This window comes from Mytilus galloprovincialis, chromosome 10, assembly GCF_965363235.1.
Source record: "Mytilus galloprovincialis chromosome 10, xbMytGall1.hap1.1, whole genome shotgun sequence".
Classification (NCBI taxonomy): Eukaryota; Metazoa; Mollusca; class Bivalvia; order Mytilida; family Mytilidae; genus Mytilus; species Mytilus galloprovincialis.
Window position 1 is genome coordinate 85,562,738 of NC_134847.1, and position 18,041 is coordinate 85,580,778.

Genomic DNA, 18,041 nt, shown 5'->3' on the forward strand with positions numbered 1-18,041 from the left:
CACTCTTCTTCATTTTTAGCCATGGCGTTGTCAGTTCATTGTCGATTTATGAGTTTGGCTGTCCCTCTGGTATCTTTCGGCCCTCTTCTTTAAAAGAACCCGAGTCAGTGTGCGCCACATCATATACAAAAAAATATTACAGTCATTTATTAAATGAAACAATTGGACCCAAAATTAACTACTGACAGAGATTCAGAATAAGGACTAATATTTGTACATGTAGAAAGGAATATCAGGATTGCGATATTTCATTATATCTTATCCTGGTGACTTAATCTTCACCAAAACAATAGCAATATCAGAGTAAAAAAAATAGAAGTAGGCGAAAGGTTAATGTAAAATGAAAAAGATAAACGGAAAAATTACATTCCACAAAACAATACATTAATAACTTTATTCCTGAACAACATGAATTTACAAAATATCTGATAACAATATGTGCTTTGTAATTCCTGTTTCACGAGTGAGAGCTCTGTATCAGTACTGTACAGTAGGCACGCAATGTTCTATTATAAAGGGGGAATGATGTTCATAAAATTGAGAATGGAAATGGGGAATGTGTCAAAGAGACAACAACCCGACCAAATAAAAAACAACAGCAGAGGGTCACCAACAGGTCTTCAATGTAGCGAGAAATTCCCGCACCCGGAGGAGTCCTTCAGCTGGCCCCTAAACAAATATATACTAGTCCAGTGATAATGAACGCCATACTAATTTCCAAATTGTACACAAGAAACTAAAATTAAAATAATACAAGACTAACAAAGGCCAGAGGCTCCTGACTTGGGACAGGCGCAAAAATGCGGCGGGGTTAAACATGTTTGTGAGATCTCAACCCTCCCCTATACCTCTAACCCCTTAATCCAATCAGTTTAACCATAAGTACAAATCATCTCGTCATAGATAACAGGATATTTCTGAACTCTACATTATCTACAAATGGGATATTTTGTCCTGAAAACTAGTTGCATAAGTTTAGATGATAGTATGACAATGCAAGTCTTATTTTGGTAGAAGTCATAAACGATGGATGGATGACGGGACCCGTAAGGGTGAATTACATAATCAAAATAAATGTGCAGACGTTTAATTTCGTTAAATTCAATGTCTCATATACTGTTTTTATATCTCCTAATGTAACAAGTTTAGTGTGTTTGCATACAATTTGACCTGTCTAATAATTATTAATTGCTTATTATCAGTTATACAAAAATACACTTGTTTTCAATGTTCTAAGAAAATAGTTGAATCAACTTTATTGATTTATAATATCTTTATTTCATAAACGTCTACATGTGGAGTGCCTGCACCAGGTCAAGAATATGACAGCTGTAATCTATCGTTTGATGTGTTTGAGTTTTTGCTTTTGCCATATACAAAGGGCATTCCGTTTTGGATTTCCTTTGCAATTCGGTATTTTTGTTGTTTTATTTTCTGGAAGAGATAATTTCTGTTCATATTTGAAAAATAAAAATGAAACTATAAATGAGTGGTGAAAGATATCAAATGGCCATTCAAACTCATAAGTCGAAAACAAAATTGAGAGTTGTCTCCTTGGCAATCATACCACATCTTCTTTTTTTATACGTATGTCAAAAAAAGAGACAAACAACAAGACACAAAAATAACACAGAAAACTCAAGACTAAGTTACGCGAACCCCACAGAAAACACATATGGCTTCTTTGGCCTTGCTCACGAAAGTAATAACCCGATGATAATTCTAACGCGATTAAAATAACAAATACGATATAATTATTAGAGACTAACACCATTTTTTTATAAAAATAACAGTTTATCAATAAAAAATAAAAAATACATTAATATATTGCCAAATTGTTATTTCAGCTCTAACAAGTATAATCGAACGACATCATTTAAAAAGTAAAATAACAAAAAATACCGAACTCTGAGGGAAATTCAAAATCAAGTCTACAATCAAATTGAAAAAATAAACGCTCAAACACATCAACCAAATGGATAACAATTGTGATTATCCTAACTTGGTAAAGGCATGTTTAAGTAGAACATTTGGGTTGAACTGGGTTTATAGCTAGCTATAACTCTCACGACATTCTTATAAAATAAAATTACATTGCCAACGAGGTGTGAAATAAAAATCCAAACAGACATAATAGAAAAAATAGTGAAAAATAGGGGTACAGCAAGTTATAATCTCAATCACTATAATGTAACAAAGAAACACAATAAGGTATATATACAAAGCACATTACCAAAAATGAAAGACACGATTACAAAAGTTTACCCTGTCACAAAACAAAAAATGACCGGATGTTATAAAATATAAAGATGTAGTTAGCGTAATTTCACGATTTAAGATAATGTAGTTATGTTGGTAAATTCATTGAAGGTTCCGTTATTTAGTATTGTTTTTTCTATACCTTGTTGCTTATAGTTGTTATCTTTGTCCTCTTATCAGCAGTCTTTTGAGAATCCAGATTTTCCATAGCAGCTGGTGGAGTTTTTACCCGGTCGACGTGTGCTTTCTTGGGTTGTTTCTTTTCCCTACAAATCATTCCTCTGAGACTTTCTCTAAACTGCTTAGACATTATGATGTATACCCAAATATTGAGGAGATAACTTAAGGTCAAGGACATATTACAGAACTTAATTCCGTCACCCGTCTTCAGCCATATTTGAACCTTTGGATAAAATGAAATAAAGAAGAAGAGTATTGAAGACGGCAACTCTCCAAGGACATATGATAACATGATAAGGATAAGCATTGTGGTGGTTCTCACTTTATTCTTTTGTTCTGAGGACCGACCAGCTCCTATCTTCTTACGATTCACGGTGACGGCACATATTATCATACAAATTATGATTATTGCCTGTGGTGCGAAGATTGTGAGAAAGCGAAGGATGTTATCCACGTTCAGATATTTCAGAAAGGCATCATCACTTAAAATAAAATCTGTGTCACACAAATATGATGTTTGATTTGTCAAAACTTTCAATTCACCCAATTCCGAAATGAAAATGCGTGGACAGATGACAAGGACTACTGCTATGATTGACACTAATCCGCATAAAAGTGTCGACTTCATTCTGCAATAACGTGGTCCAGCAAACTGAAAGACACATATGACACAGCGCTGCACCGCCAGGAATGTTGTGGTATATGACGATAGAACGTGAAATACCCTCGCAAAGTTAAAAGTCACAAACGCTAAATAGCAATCGTTGCTGTATGACAAAACCACGAAAAAATATCCAACAATGGACCATAACGTACTGAAAAGCATTGTCAAGGTGTCGTAAAAAGCAATCATGGACAGTAGAACCGTTATAGCAGTTCTATTGGTCGGTGATAACCACGTGATAGCTACAATAGTATTAGAAACTAGTACAGCAACAAGTAAAATGATCTTTGTTATCGTCATCTCGATGGATTCAGGAAGAATATATCGATAATACATGTCGATTTGCTGAAATAGAAGTCAAGACTACCTTAAAGTTAACAAGTAACTCATAACATGGAATATAATTATCTGTTTATCGCGGTCGCAACCGTATCACACATCCAAATTATAAATAAAAATTGGTGTTAATTTCAATCACATCTATAGAACAAAACAAGCTGATGTTAGGTTAATTACACCCTTTAAACAGGAGTTTATTAACTTCACAATAAAGACATATAAAACACACAGCCCAGTTTGATGGAACGGCAATGTAAAATATTGGAAATGGTATTTTTTTAGAGAAATTACGATTTAGTTTATTAACACGAATACATCTAATATGCTATATTAAATTAACAGCAAATTTTTAAAAACAAAATATGTTTTATAAATGTTTGGCTTTGAGCGTTTCTGATGAAGGTTAATCCAGAAAAGCGCTTCGGGCGGATGAAATTATTAAACGTGTTGTTTCAATTTTTTAAGGCTTTCACAATATATTGATTTACTGCATAACTATATCATATAAAAAAAAAAGTTATTTCAGTTTATTATAATCCTTAGTAAGCGTTCGGTTAATCTAGATAATTTCAAATTTCTCATCCATATAAGTGTTCCAGCTAATCGAGCAAAGAGCAGAATGGCTTAAAATAATTATTCTAGTGATAAGTTTTTGTCTTAATGTTGGAGTTGTTATATATGTAGACAAATAATAAACATTGTCAAACATTGTCTTATATAATTAAACAGGCCTTAGTAAATAAGATGAATTAGCAAATATGTATTGAAGGAAGTTAAAAAAAGAGGGACGAAAGATACCAGAGGGACAGTCAAACTCATAAATCGTTAATAAACTGACAACGCCATGGCTAAAAATGAAAAAGACAAACAGACAAACAATAGTACACATGCCACAACATAGATAACTAAAGAATAAACAACACGAACACAACCACAAACTAAGGGTGATCTCATGTGCTCCGGAAGGGTAAGCAGATCCTGCTCAACATATGGCAACTGTCCTGTTGGTCATGTTATAACAAATCCGATAAATAGTCTAATTAGGTAGGTCACATTCATAAAAGGGAATGGAATTGTAGTTACGACGTAGGAAACATATCCGATATCATCTGTGAAACTGTTATTCCATTACGGTCGACCAACTCCTGACGGCGTCAGTAAAATTTATGAAGGGATGATTTCAACTTAACTATTTTAGGCAATTGGTATTAAAAAGTTTCAATTGTATATTTCTGTTTATCTTTTGACATGTTCGCCTTTGTATGAATTAACAAAAAATATATATAGAACCTCTTGTCTACATTAACCTTCAGTCGAATCCCAAAAACCAATAATTATTGATAAGCAGCAGAGGTATGTAATTACACATGGATACTTTGGATGCTACTAGTTCATGACTAAAAATTATCTCCGAAACACTTGCCATTACCTAATGCAGTTTGGACCTAGGTTCATGATAATTTCTAAACTTTTTAAAGAAAACATCATGAAAATACTCCCTTTGTTAGTTGATTGTACAGACGCCAAGTTAATTGAACGTTATAAAATATCTGATTCGTAGATGAAGACAGAAATGTTCCAATTGTTGTAATCAAAATCCGGCATTCTTTTCGTGAAATGTGATCTCCCGAATAAACTCATCATAGATATCAGGATCAAAAATTTCTTATTTACACTAGACGCGCGTTTTGTTTATTAAAGACTCATCAGTGACGCTTGAAACTAAAAATGTTTAAAAGGCCAAAAAAGTACGAAGTTGAAGAGCATTGAGGACCAAAAACTCCTAAACGTTTTGCCAAATACAGCGAAGGTCATCTATTCCTGAGCAAAACAAGCCTTAGTTTTTTTAAATTCTGTCCTGATCACCTGAGATCACCTTCGGTCTTACGTGGACTTTGTCTTGCTCAGTGAGCAGTTTTTATGTTGTGTTGTGTATTCGGCTTGTTCGATTTTTTGCAATAGCATTGCCAGTTTGTTTTCGACCTATGAGTTTTTATCTTCCTTTGCTATTTTTAACCTTTGTTTTATAAAAGTAATTTGTAAACTGAATTTTCCACCAGCAGTATTATCAAACAATTCTTGTCATTACTTCCCTTTCCCGGTATTATTTGAATGATAGTATTGCTTGTAGTTTTTTTCGCCAATAGGCATTTGCATTGCCACACTTTCAGTAAAAACCAATAATAAAAAAAATGTGGTAGGATTGTCAATTAGTCAACTGTCCACAAGAGACCAAAATGACACAACTATAGGTCACCAATTATTCATTTAAAACGCGTTATACTATATAATCATCTCTCGATCGCACTGGACGTTTACATTGGATAGGTCAAACTATTTTCAACATCAATCTGATTAGTACTAAGTAATATAAATAATTTAATCATATCTCCAAACCAAGGGTCTAAAAATGAAGAATCTTACCTGTATGATATACCTCGGAGTGCTCTGTAGAAAGTAGAAAGTTGTCCTATGTGATATACCTCAGAGTACTCCCTCTTTTATATCTAATGAACATAAGTTACTGCATACGAACATTTTTAAACAGATCGATCTTCTCTTAATGATGAAAATCAGATGAATACAAATGAGGACTTCAAGAGTTAGTTTTTATATCTTTTGTCTGGAGAGAATGTTTTTAACAATTTTACTGATATAATTGAGTATTTCATTTCATGTCAATAAGTAACTTCTGAACAAATACTAAAATGATAAGGATTTTACCTTCATTGATGCCTGTAATGATATGTTATCTTTCAAAAATGTTCTAAATTGAAAAGACGAGAAGAAAAAGAATTATTCAAATGAAGATCGATTTATTTTCCAAGCTGTAAAACTCTCAAGAAAAATGACATATTGATTCTTGGTGTATAAAATTAACCAAAATTAACAGAGGCGGCAGATACTAAAGTGCCAATCAGACTTTGAATTGGAAAGAAACTCTAAAGAATCAAATGATATATTATTGTTATTCCAACTCAACAGTGTCATCTATTCGCTTTTGAAAACAATACATTAGATTGAAAATAAATATAGTCACATGTCTGATGTGCAAATTGAGATTATAGTATAATCTGTTTTGATCGCTAACCGCCTCGATGATATACTTTTTCACATGAACTTTTCTTTATTTTGAGATTTCTAAATACAGTAAAATTCATAAAATGCATACATTGTACATTTATTTATAACTTAAGATGCGATGTTATTAACAACATTGAAAAACCATTATCAGGCGCGATAGGTTTGTCTTCATTCTTTACTGCTGATTTTCATTTTTTTCAATGTTGATCATTTAAATGAAATTGCAAGCATTTGTACTTGTTAGCATTTATGAATAAACAATAAGTATGGAGGAGTTATTTCATCTTAAATCTGTACATACACAATTAAGGAAATGTGATATGATTATTCAATTTAACATTAAGAATATGTGGCATGATTGCCAATGAGACAACTCTCCACCAGAGACAAACTGATCTAGAGGTTAACAATTATAGGTCACCGTACGGCCTTCAACAATGAACAAAGCTCATACCGCATAGTCAACTATAAAAGAACCCGAAATAAAAAATGTAAAACTATTCATACGAGAAAACTAACGAGTTAATTTATGTACAAAACAATGAACGATAAATAACATGATATATAGCAGCAAGTAATAACTACTGCATTACGGGCTTCTGAATTGGGACAGCAACACACAAAAAGCGGCGTATTAAAAATGTGTACTGGCATCAAACCCTTCCTTTAACATGGGACAGAGGCGTAACAGTACAAAATATGAACACACTTTAAAAACCAGTGGAAATAATTCCTTAGTTTATTCAACAACAAGCTCACAAGTAATTACCGTCTAAGGATATCTTACCATGCATGAATCGTATTGGTTATTTTTGTGATTTCTATGTAATGTACAAGACTTTTCTTTCTCTCTTATGTTAAAAAAATCATGCTAATTTATCGGCAGTCGTTTAATAACTTTTAAACTAACAGTTATATATTTAGATAGGCATATATGATATGACAGCTACCAAAGAAACTTTACAACACAAAAAAACAATTCTGTTAACCTATGCTGTCTTTTTGATTTCAACATTCTAATTCTCTTTAAACTATAATTGTAAAAAGTTCGAAAGAAATAAGCCGAACCTAGATTTGATTACAGAATGGTTTTAAAACGTTTAAATATTATCAGAATACAAAATTAGACTCGATGTGGTCATTATACTATGTTAATAAGTTGACTATAATGAAAAAATATAATGATTCGTTGATGTTATCATGGCTACCTTGGTTTCTCATTTTATGAATTACTGTCATGTTGGTTTAATGAACGAGTCTGTTCAAGTTAATCGCAATAGAACATTGCAGGCCTATGTTGTGTTGAATTTGCTATGTGGTTTCATTGGAGAATTACACACAAAACGATTGATGATGAACGACAAGTAATGTCATGGGTTGATGCTGACATATTAGGAAGTATGTCTAAAGGCTAAAATAGGTCATCTAGAGTTAATGTCATTTCATGGAATGATGTCAAGATATTGATATAACATATAGTCATTATGGCTGAACACTTGACAAATTAACTATTTTTGACAATTTGAAGATAGAAACCTGTTTTATTGGAGGTAATCATATATTTATTTGCAGCTAGATTCTATTATCTTGCTTTCTGGTGTTTTTTTTTTTGTTTTTTTTTGTTTGTTTCAGATCAGATGTTTTTGTTTTTGTTTTTTTATAATGATGTAAACGTAAAGTTCGCGATTATTCTACTTATAATTTTGATAGACTTCATGTATGGTCCTTGAACACTCGTTTAACCCTATGCAATTATACAATGTATGCTTTTAAAAAACAAGACCTACTTAAATAAAATATGATATATAGATTAAATAGGGTGCATCTCGTGAGGTTGCATTTCATTTCTTCCTTGATTGCAGTAAAACACTCTGATGCAAACTGATATACTGCATGTAACTTACATAATACTCATCTTCAGTTGCTCGCTTATAGTCGCCGTCACATAAAATTAGTAGCATGGCTTTTGATGAAAAAATTTAAACTAACAACCGCCTTCATTCAAAATTCAATTAGCGGAATCAAATATCATTCCAAAAATCAACTACTGTCATACCTTTTATTGTGTTTGCACTGTATAATCCTTACCTTGACATAATCCAAGATTATTTTGTAAGGTGAAATCCGGCATTGCTTTTACCGGAACTGTTGCTAGGGAGTTCCACGTGCTGTTTATATTCTCGGGTATCTCGGAGTTTTTCACCATCTTTATTGTTTAAATGAAAAAAGTGTATCACATCGAAGTCAAGGATAATTATAACCGGAGAGTAACGAATGTTGTGTAAATAAGGGATCCTTATAGAAACCAAGATGGCGGTTTTACAATGTAAATAATCTTGAAATGTGAAGATCAGGATTATACAGTGCAAACACAATTAAAGGTAGGACAGTAAGGGATATTAGGAATGGATTGTTATTCCGCTAATGGAAAAAACAACATCTCGAGCGAATGCAGCTGATATTTTTTTTTCAATAACCAAAAATCACGTTGCCAATTTTTACGTGACGGCGACTAAATGGTAGTCAAACTCTGACATATGAGGAAAAGAAGTCTTTAAATTCGTAAAAATTCGTAAAAAAAACCTAAGTATTCTTTGATGTATGATAGAATAAAAGTTATAATCAAATATTGTCCTTAAACCAAATTATTTTTTCCTTACTATTGTTTTTTGTTTTTATTCATATTGTGTGAAATTGCATTCATTTGCTTATACCTTAAGATAGATCTACTTAACTGCGCATGATCCGTATAAATGTTAAAAAAAGATAAAAAAGGAGGCTTCATCAACTGTCCGATCTTATTTTTCTCTAACAGCAAACAAAATTGTTTTAAGCAAAACGAAGAAAAAGACATGATTAGTTCAGGTCAAAACTATCAACGTTAATCAAGTCAAACATATGATATGTGATTTTGTTACAAACTAAGTAGGTTTGGACATAACAAAAATCCGCTTTGTAATCAACTTCCAAGTGGTCTACTTCCTATTTAATGTAGATCGGGTGTATTTTTCAGAGCATCCCTTCTTGGCATGATACAAACACAATTTGTATTTTACAAAAAGTTTACTTAATATTATTCAATATACAACAAAAACATCTAAAACTTGAAATATAAGGATTAAAGTACAACAAAATGAAGTGTAGTTAAGTGTATTTTAAACTTTTCTCGGAGATTTTCCAAGTTAATAAGGCTCGTGACCCCTAATTTTCTTTCATATTTCTAAAGTATTAATGAGAAGCAATTCTCTCAATAACTTTTAACCAATACTATTGCTTAGTGTTTCCTCAATAAGGAAAAGGTAAATTTTCTATGTATAACTCATGTAAAATAACTGATTTCGTTAATTTCAATGTATTTAAACGAAAAAACAATTTTAACGTCCGTCAAATAAATGAGACATAATTAGACATCCTTTCCCAAAGCTTTTTCAATGTCCACTCCCTCTCCTACGTTTATCAATTTTAATACATCTTCCGGATCGGAATATTGTGAAGGATTTTCCATCACAAGATCGTAAAACCTGTCTATTGCTGATGGTAAAAAATAGCCATTACAGCCACGATGTGTTGGTGAAAATTCTGCAAAATATAAATGATCGTCAAAACCGAAGAAGTCTGTCCTCATCATACTGAAACGTTTTGATAAAACTGTAGCATATTGTATCATGTCTTCTAAGAAGTCTGGTTTGTTTATATAACGGTTGTTTGGTATATTAGCTGGTAATTCTCTCAAAGGTATATGGTTCCATTTAGGGGTGAAATAATCAAAGGTATAACGACCTTTTAAGTTTCCGCTAACCCCAATAAAGTAAGGTTTACCATAGAAAGTGAATATTTTGTAGTCAGTTAGCGTTCCATTATAACTTAGATACTCTTCGAACATACATATAGGAGGTATATCCTTATAGTATTGTTCATACTTTGGTCTGTATACATTGTTTAACCAATGTTCACATATTTGCCGCAAACACTGCAGAAGATTTATTCCTTTACAAGATGGGCACCTTCCGAATGGTGAGCTGCACTTTGTTACTTTATTTCTTTGAATGATAGCTAATGCGGCTGCCATGTGGTTCGGTTTAAACATATATTTATTTGGTAATTGATCTATGATATGTTGTGTTATATCGATCGAATTTGTCACGAAAGCATACTCAGTAGCTGTCATAAGACCTGGAGTTACTTTATGTACATATTGCTTTGCCATATGTTTGTTAGCGTATTTAGTATACGTTAAATTTTTAAGGTTTTGTAAACACCACTTGTGCACGTTTCCATAAGCTTTAACCTTATTTTTATTACGATTATGACTCACAAGTTGCATATCGTAGATACTTTTCAGTTCCTTACTCCTCCCTGGTATCTGATCTTTTCCTGCGTTGATATCAGTAAACTTTCTGATCTGGTCTTTGTTGTCATTGCCATTCTTTCTCATTGGTATTTGATCTTTTTTGTCATTACTATCCCTTTTCATTGACATTTGAGCTTTTATTTCGTTGATATCCTTTCTCATTGGTATCTGATCTTTTATTCCGTTGTTATTCTGACTTCTTGGTTTCCTATAATCCAATTGAGTAGTCTTAAAACTAATAATAGCACAAACAAGAGCTAAACTCCAAACAAAACATAATACTCGCCATTTCAATACTCGATGAGTGTTCCTCATCAGACACATCTTCGTTGTTTTTATCAATTCTCTGAAAACAGATTATTATATAGTAGTAGATATGAATTTAAAAGAGAGCATTTAAAACTTTTACAATGTAGATTACATCTCTTAAATTTGGCAAAACCTTTTTGAATGTCGATTTCGCAATGCTCTTTAACTTTGTACTTTATTTGGTCATTTTGATTCGAGCGTCACTGCTGAGTCTTTTGTAGACGGAACCCACGCTTGGCTTATATTTTTTATTCTTGTCTCTTATATCACTTTAAAGTTTGTATAGGTTTTTGGATTATAAAATAATTTGGTCTCGGGCATCAATGAAGAGACATAAATTGAAATGCGCAATTGGTGCAGTAAATTTGGTACAGCTAATGTTAATATGAAATCTCTGTATCATATATGATGGCACACCTCGCCCGTTGTTTCGAAAATAAGAGATGCGGCATGTTTCAAATCAGAAAACTATCTAAAACAGACCAATGTAGAGCCAAAGATGTTAATTGTCTTCTAAGACAGTTTTGAAGTTCCACGAATTATGTTACCTTAATCTTGATACATGTAATAAGTTATTAAATTGTATTATTACGATTTCCTGTTTAATTTCTTATTGATATTATACGTTATTCGGGATCTTCACAGGGGATGTGGGCTCGTATTCGAATTCCCAGTCGGTGTTTTTAATTTCCTGAACCGCAAGGCGAAGAAGAAATAGGGCATTCACAGGGAATATGAGCCAAAGTCCTTTGTGAAGTCCGAATAACAATTATATTATACTGGAGTGTTCTGATTTCAACACTAATTACCATTTTTATCTTTAGTTTTCCTTTATATGGGATATAGACTCGTATCCCCTGTTAATGTAACCAATCAAATTGCAGGATTAACTGTTCATAGGATATTTCACTTAATTATAATATGTAAATGTGATTTATATATATATTTTTGTATCCTAGAGAAGTTAATTATTATACGTATGTCAATCCAAAGATAAGCAAGAAAATACAATAAAATTGAGATAAAGTTGCATAAACGGGGTACAGTATTGATGTGTGATTAAATAACATTTACAACGTAAAGCAAATGAAATTGTAGAGTTATAGTGTCATTCAATACATCTACAAACAATTTTAAGTTGGAGGACATCACACAGAATGATGATAGCAAACGATTTAAATTTTGGACACTGGCTAAATGTAAAATAATTAATTTAAACACAAAGATGGTGCTCTCGAAAAGCTCTTTAAGATCTTGATGGAAAGTTCAAAGCAAAAATTAAATGTCCTCATATTTGCGGTAAAAAAGAACATCGGACAAAATCAAAGTTCTTTTACGATAACGCTTGAGAGATGTTGTTTATTATCATATACTTAGCATTAAAATGATAGTTTACCCATATGTGTAACGTGCGGAGGTAAACTAGTCACAAATTCAAACCCAAATCAACCCTATGTGACGTCACGTGGTTGGCTGATATAGGGTAATCAGGTTGGGTGCATTCGCACATCGACAGTATATGATTGTGTCCATATCGATCCGGGTATCATCTTTCTACCCATATCAGACCTCGACTTACGTCTCGGAATGATTCCCGGACCGATATGGAACAGGCCATGTATTTATCCGTATATACCGTCTTATTACATTTATTAAGAACTTGGCTTTAGTTTGATATTATACAGTTTTTTTTATACAGGCAACATTGGAAATCATTAATTAGAAAAGCCACATATTCTTTCTTCAGGAAAATTCATTACTTATATAATTCTATCTATTAGGTCCGAGACCACAACAAATATAGTCCCTAGTGTTGACACTGTAAAAAATTTGGGTCCAGAATTTTAAAGGAAAGTAGTGATTTGGTCCAGCTGAAAAAGGTTAAAAATTAGCACTTCGGAAGCTGTCAAAAGATTTCAAGACGCCCTCAACATAAAATGTCCATATGTTGAGTTAGAGCAGATGAAGTTTTCTATAATTTTGATATAATTTGTCCCAAAAGTAGTACAACAAATTGTAAAAATTTCATTGAAAAGCGCAGGTGGAATATTTTAAATTTTCACTTATCTTCTAAAAGAAATGCACTATACGAAATAATTGTGGTCTCGGACCTAAGAGTAGGATAAAATTAAAATAAATTCAGTGTTGTCCACGACGAAAATTTATTACTTCTATAAACCTATCTTTTGTAGGATAAAACAAAAATCAATTCAGTGTTGTCCACGACGAAAATTCATTACTTATATAAACCTATCTTTTGTAGGATAAAATTAAAATCAATTCAGTATTGTCCACGAGGAAGATTCATTACTCATATAATCCCATCTTTTGTAGGATAAAATTAAAATCAATTTAGTGTTGTCCACGAGGAAGATTCATCACTCATATAATCCCATCTTTTGTAGGATAAAATTAAAATCAATTCAGTGTTGTCCCCGGGGAAGATTCATTACTCATATAATACTACCTTTTGTAGGATAAAATAAAATCTATTCTGTGTTGTCCATGAGAAAGATTCATTACTCATATAAACCTATCTTTAATAGGATAAAATTAAATTCAATTAATTGTTGTCCCCGGGGAAGATTCATTACTCATATAATACTATTTTGTGTAGGATAAAATACAATCTATTCATTGTTGTCCACGAGGAAGATTCATTACTCTTATAACCCTATCAAATAAAATCGAAATCTTGGTGATATTTGATATAGCATGTTCATGTAATATAAATAAACGCTTCCTCCTGTTTTATTTAGATGCTTGCAATTTTACTATTCTGAATTAATCGTTTATAGAACAAAAGTATAAATCATGTCATTTTCATGTAAATAATACAATCATATGTATATATGAGTTATGATTTACATAATGATTAAACTTACCAATTTAACATGTATTATTATTTAATCTGGAATCGTTGCGATCTTAGTTTCAATAATCATACACGTATCATATCATTGCTGCTCAATCTAAAGATGATAGTCAGAAATATTGTCTTTATCGCGTATTTTTTTCATCGATTTTAGTTATATGAAAATATAAAAATGAAGAAGAAGTCACAGCTGACAATTTGATTTTTTTTTCACTACACGCATGTTTAACAAATAATAAATCAAGTCTAACCTGTTTTAAATCAAGATTTGAAAGCTACGATTTTAAACCTTAAAGTTGAAAGTATGTTTTTTTTCACCAAAATTTGCTATTAGCTTGGTTCATTTTTGTTTAATACTTTGCTTATACATTTATTGTCTTGCTAAAAGTGGAGATACCATGGCAAGGGAGCATTCATAGCTCAAAAGTCAAATAATTACAGAGAAAGGGGATATCAAAGGTGAATTCATAACTCAAATGTCCACTTAACACAGAAGAAGGGGATACTAAAGGGACATTCCTACTTCCAATGTCCAATAAACGCATAGAAAGGGTATATTAAGGGTCTTTCAGTACTCAAAAGTTCAATAAACAAAGATAAAGGGGATACCAAGGGGGCATTCATAACTCAAAGTTCAATAAAAACAGGAAAGTTTAAAAGCATTAAGCCGCATCTAGATTGGACTTATAGAATGGTTTTGATCGATTCAAATTTTTTTTATCAGAATTAGAAATTAGAATTGCTATGGCCCTTAGCCTATGTTTATAAGTTGAATTTCACGAAAGAAGAATGAGGAAGAACAATGTTTTATTTAAACAATCTATATTAAACCACTAGTATCGGTTCTTTGTGTGCCTTTAAAGAAAATGTACTGTTTTTGTCATTTTTCCTTGTAAAATGATTCAGTGGAGGCAATGTTTTGAAAGTGGATTTCAATAACCATTTCCTTCATGAATATGAAAGTTTGGAGATTATTTTCTGATCCAAGTTTGGTAATGATGGATCACAAATTTGAATTGGTGCACTGGTCAGTCAACTAAATTTTTCAAAAGCAGCACATACTTGTTATTTGTTTGTAAATAGGTTTAGTCCTTCGGACAATTTTCATGTATTGCAATTGATTTTCTTAAATTTAGTGTAAGTTTAAAGTAACGACGGCAGTAACCATGGTAATGATGGAGACGAGATTATCACAAATCAAAGATCTATTAGAACATCATACTTGAACTATTTAACAGTAAGACTAAAACAAAGATGTGGTTTCCCATAGGACCACCGGTAGAAAGATTCGATGATGTTACTATGGCTTCCTGGATTTATCTTTTTCTTATTTACTGTCATGTTGGTTTAATAGACGTGTCTGTTCATGTAAATCGCAATATAATATTGCGGGCCTATGTCTTGAATTTGCTATGTGGTTTTAGATGAGAATTACACACAAAAGATTGATGATGAACAACAAGTAAACGTTATTTTATGGAATTATTTCTAGAACTAAGCAGGGTAGTACATAAGAAATAGTTTACTAAATATCATTCAACAAAAACATCTAAAACCTGAAATTTAAAGATTACACTATGACAAAATAAAGTGTAGTTAAGCGTATTTAAAACTTTCAGAAAAAATACTTAAAACATTAAGCACAGATAATCATACTTAACAGAACAACTGACAACGTCAAGGCAAACGTCATGTCGGGGATAACTTTGTGATTTTGTTCAAACTAAGCAGATTAGGACATAACAAAAAGCCGCTTTGTAATTAACTTCCATGTTATCTACCTTCTATTTAAGGTAGATCGGGTATATTTTTCTGAACATCCCTTCTTCGCATGATACAAACAAAATTTGTATTTTACAAAATGTTTACTAAATATCATTCAATCTACAACAAAAACATCTAAAACTTGAAATTTAAAGATTACACTATGACAAAATAAAGTGTAGTTAAGTGTATTTAAATCTTTCAAGATTTTTCAAGTTAATAAGGCCCGTGGCCCCTATTTTCATTGCATATTTCTGAAGTATTAATGAAAAGCAATTATCTCAACAAATTTTAACCAATACTATTGCTGAGTGTTCCCTCATTACGGAAAAGGTAAATTTTCTATATATGACTCATATAGAATAACTGATCTCGTTAATTTCAATGTATTTAAACGAAAAAAAAACAAATTTAACGTCCGTCAAATAAATGAGACATAATTATAATTTATATTGCAAAAAAAAAATTTTTTAAAAAAATTAGAAAATAGCAAATCAATAAAAAGCAAATGTAAATTAGTAAATACATGCATTATAGGAACAGACGAATTCGGTCTATCTAACTCCACAAAAATAGTACCTAGGAGGTTTTACATTATGAAAATACAATTGTTGCAATTGTAACTTAGTAGGAATTTGACGAATATGCAAATCTAATTCATTCCACAATGAAATAAAAGATGGGAAAAGAGACTGTTGATAACCTGATAGACGGTTCAATGGTATATTAATGTTATGTCTATTTCGCAGGTTGAAAATAGTAGTATCTGATACATACGGAGGAACCAATGCTTGTTAAGAATCCGGTGTTTGGTTATTTACAATTTTATAAAACATGGTCATTTTGTTAACTTCCCTTCTTACACTTAATTTCTCCCATTCCGTCTCTCTATAAATAGAGTTATTATTAGCATTACATGGTATTTAAACCGGTAACTATACAAGCTGCTGCAATCTGAATCTTTTCTGACCGCTCGGAATGAATTTGCCCACAGTTGTCCCAAACTTCAGATGAATATTCCAAAATAGGACGAATAAAAATCATATAAATCTTTTCAAGATAATCCCTTTTAAGTCTAAATTTTAGTTTCCTCAGTACATTTACTTGTTTTGACGTCTTCTCTATCAGTTTATCAACATGTTTACTACTAAAAATAATACCTAAATGTGTTTGTGTATCTACAGGAGCTATTGAGACTCCACTAAAATCAAAAGTAAGGACGTTCTGCATATTCCTAGTATTACAAATCATAATATATGTTTTATTAGGATGAAATTTTAGCATCCACTTTCCAGACCAATTTTGTAAATTATCCAGATCAATATTTATTAAAGTGTTTAGATTTGTAACATCGAGTGCAGTATGGCCAATAGATGTGTCATCAGCAAAAAGTCTACTGAACCCACTTAGATCATCTGCAATGTCATTTATATAAATCAAGAATAATAATGGATCAAGTGCCGACCCCTGGGGCACACCAGCTCTTAAGCAGCCCAATGAGGATAGTGAATCCGTCATAACCACTCTTTGTGACCGTCCCGATAAGTAACTTTTCAACCAACATAATCAATCCCCATTGATGATATATTGTTCGAGCTTATATAAAAGACCTTTGATCCGAACTGTATCAAAAGCTTAACTTATATCCACAAATGTTATACTAGTAATTTGCTTGTCGTTTAGTGACTTTATATTATGATTATACAACTCAATCAATTGGTGGGTAGTAGAATATCAAGGAATGAATCCCGATTGAAACTTGTATAATAGATTAATAGATGAATGCAAATGATTAAAAATAGTTTTGAAAACTATTGTTTTTAGAATTTTAATAATACAAGATAATAAAGAGACAGGCCTTTAATTTGAGGGCAAAGATTTATCACCACTTTTAAATAATGAAAAAACATGTGCAATTTTCCACTGGTTTGGGAATATTTATCCCGTAATGACCTATTGAGTAATAAACATAATGGTTTTGAAATTTGATTTCTGACAGCAAGTAACATTCTTATAGTATCAGGCCCCACCGCTTTATTAACATCAAGTGTGGAAATTATATCGTGAACGTCTTGTTCACTAACTACAACCGATGACAGGAAATCAGCACAACGATCGTTAAAGGCCGGTAAATCCTTATCTGGATTCTCCAAATTAGCTATAGAACAGAAATATTTATTCGAAATTTCAGACTTTTCAGTGCTCTCATATGCCAA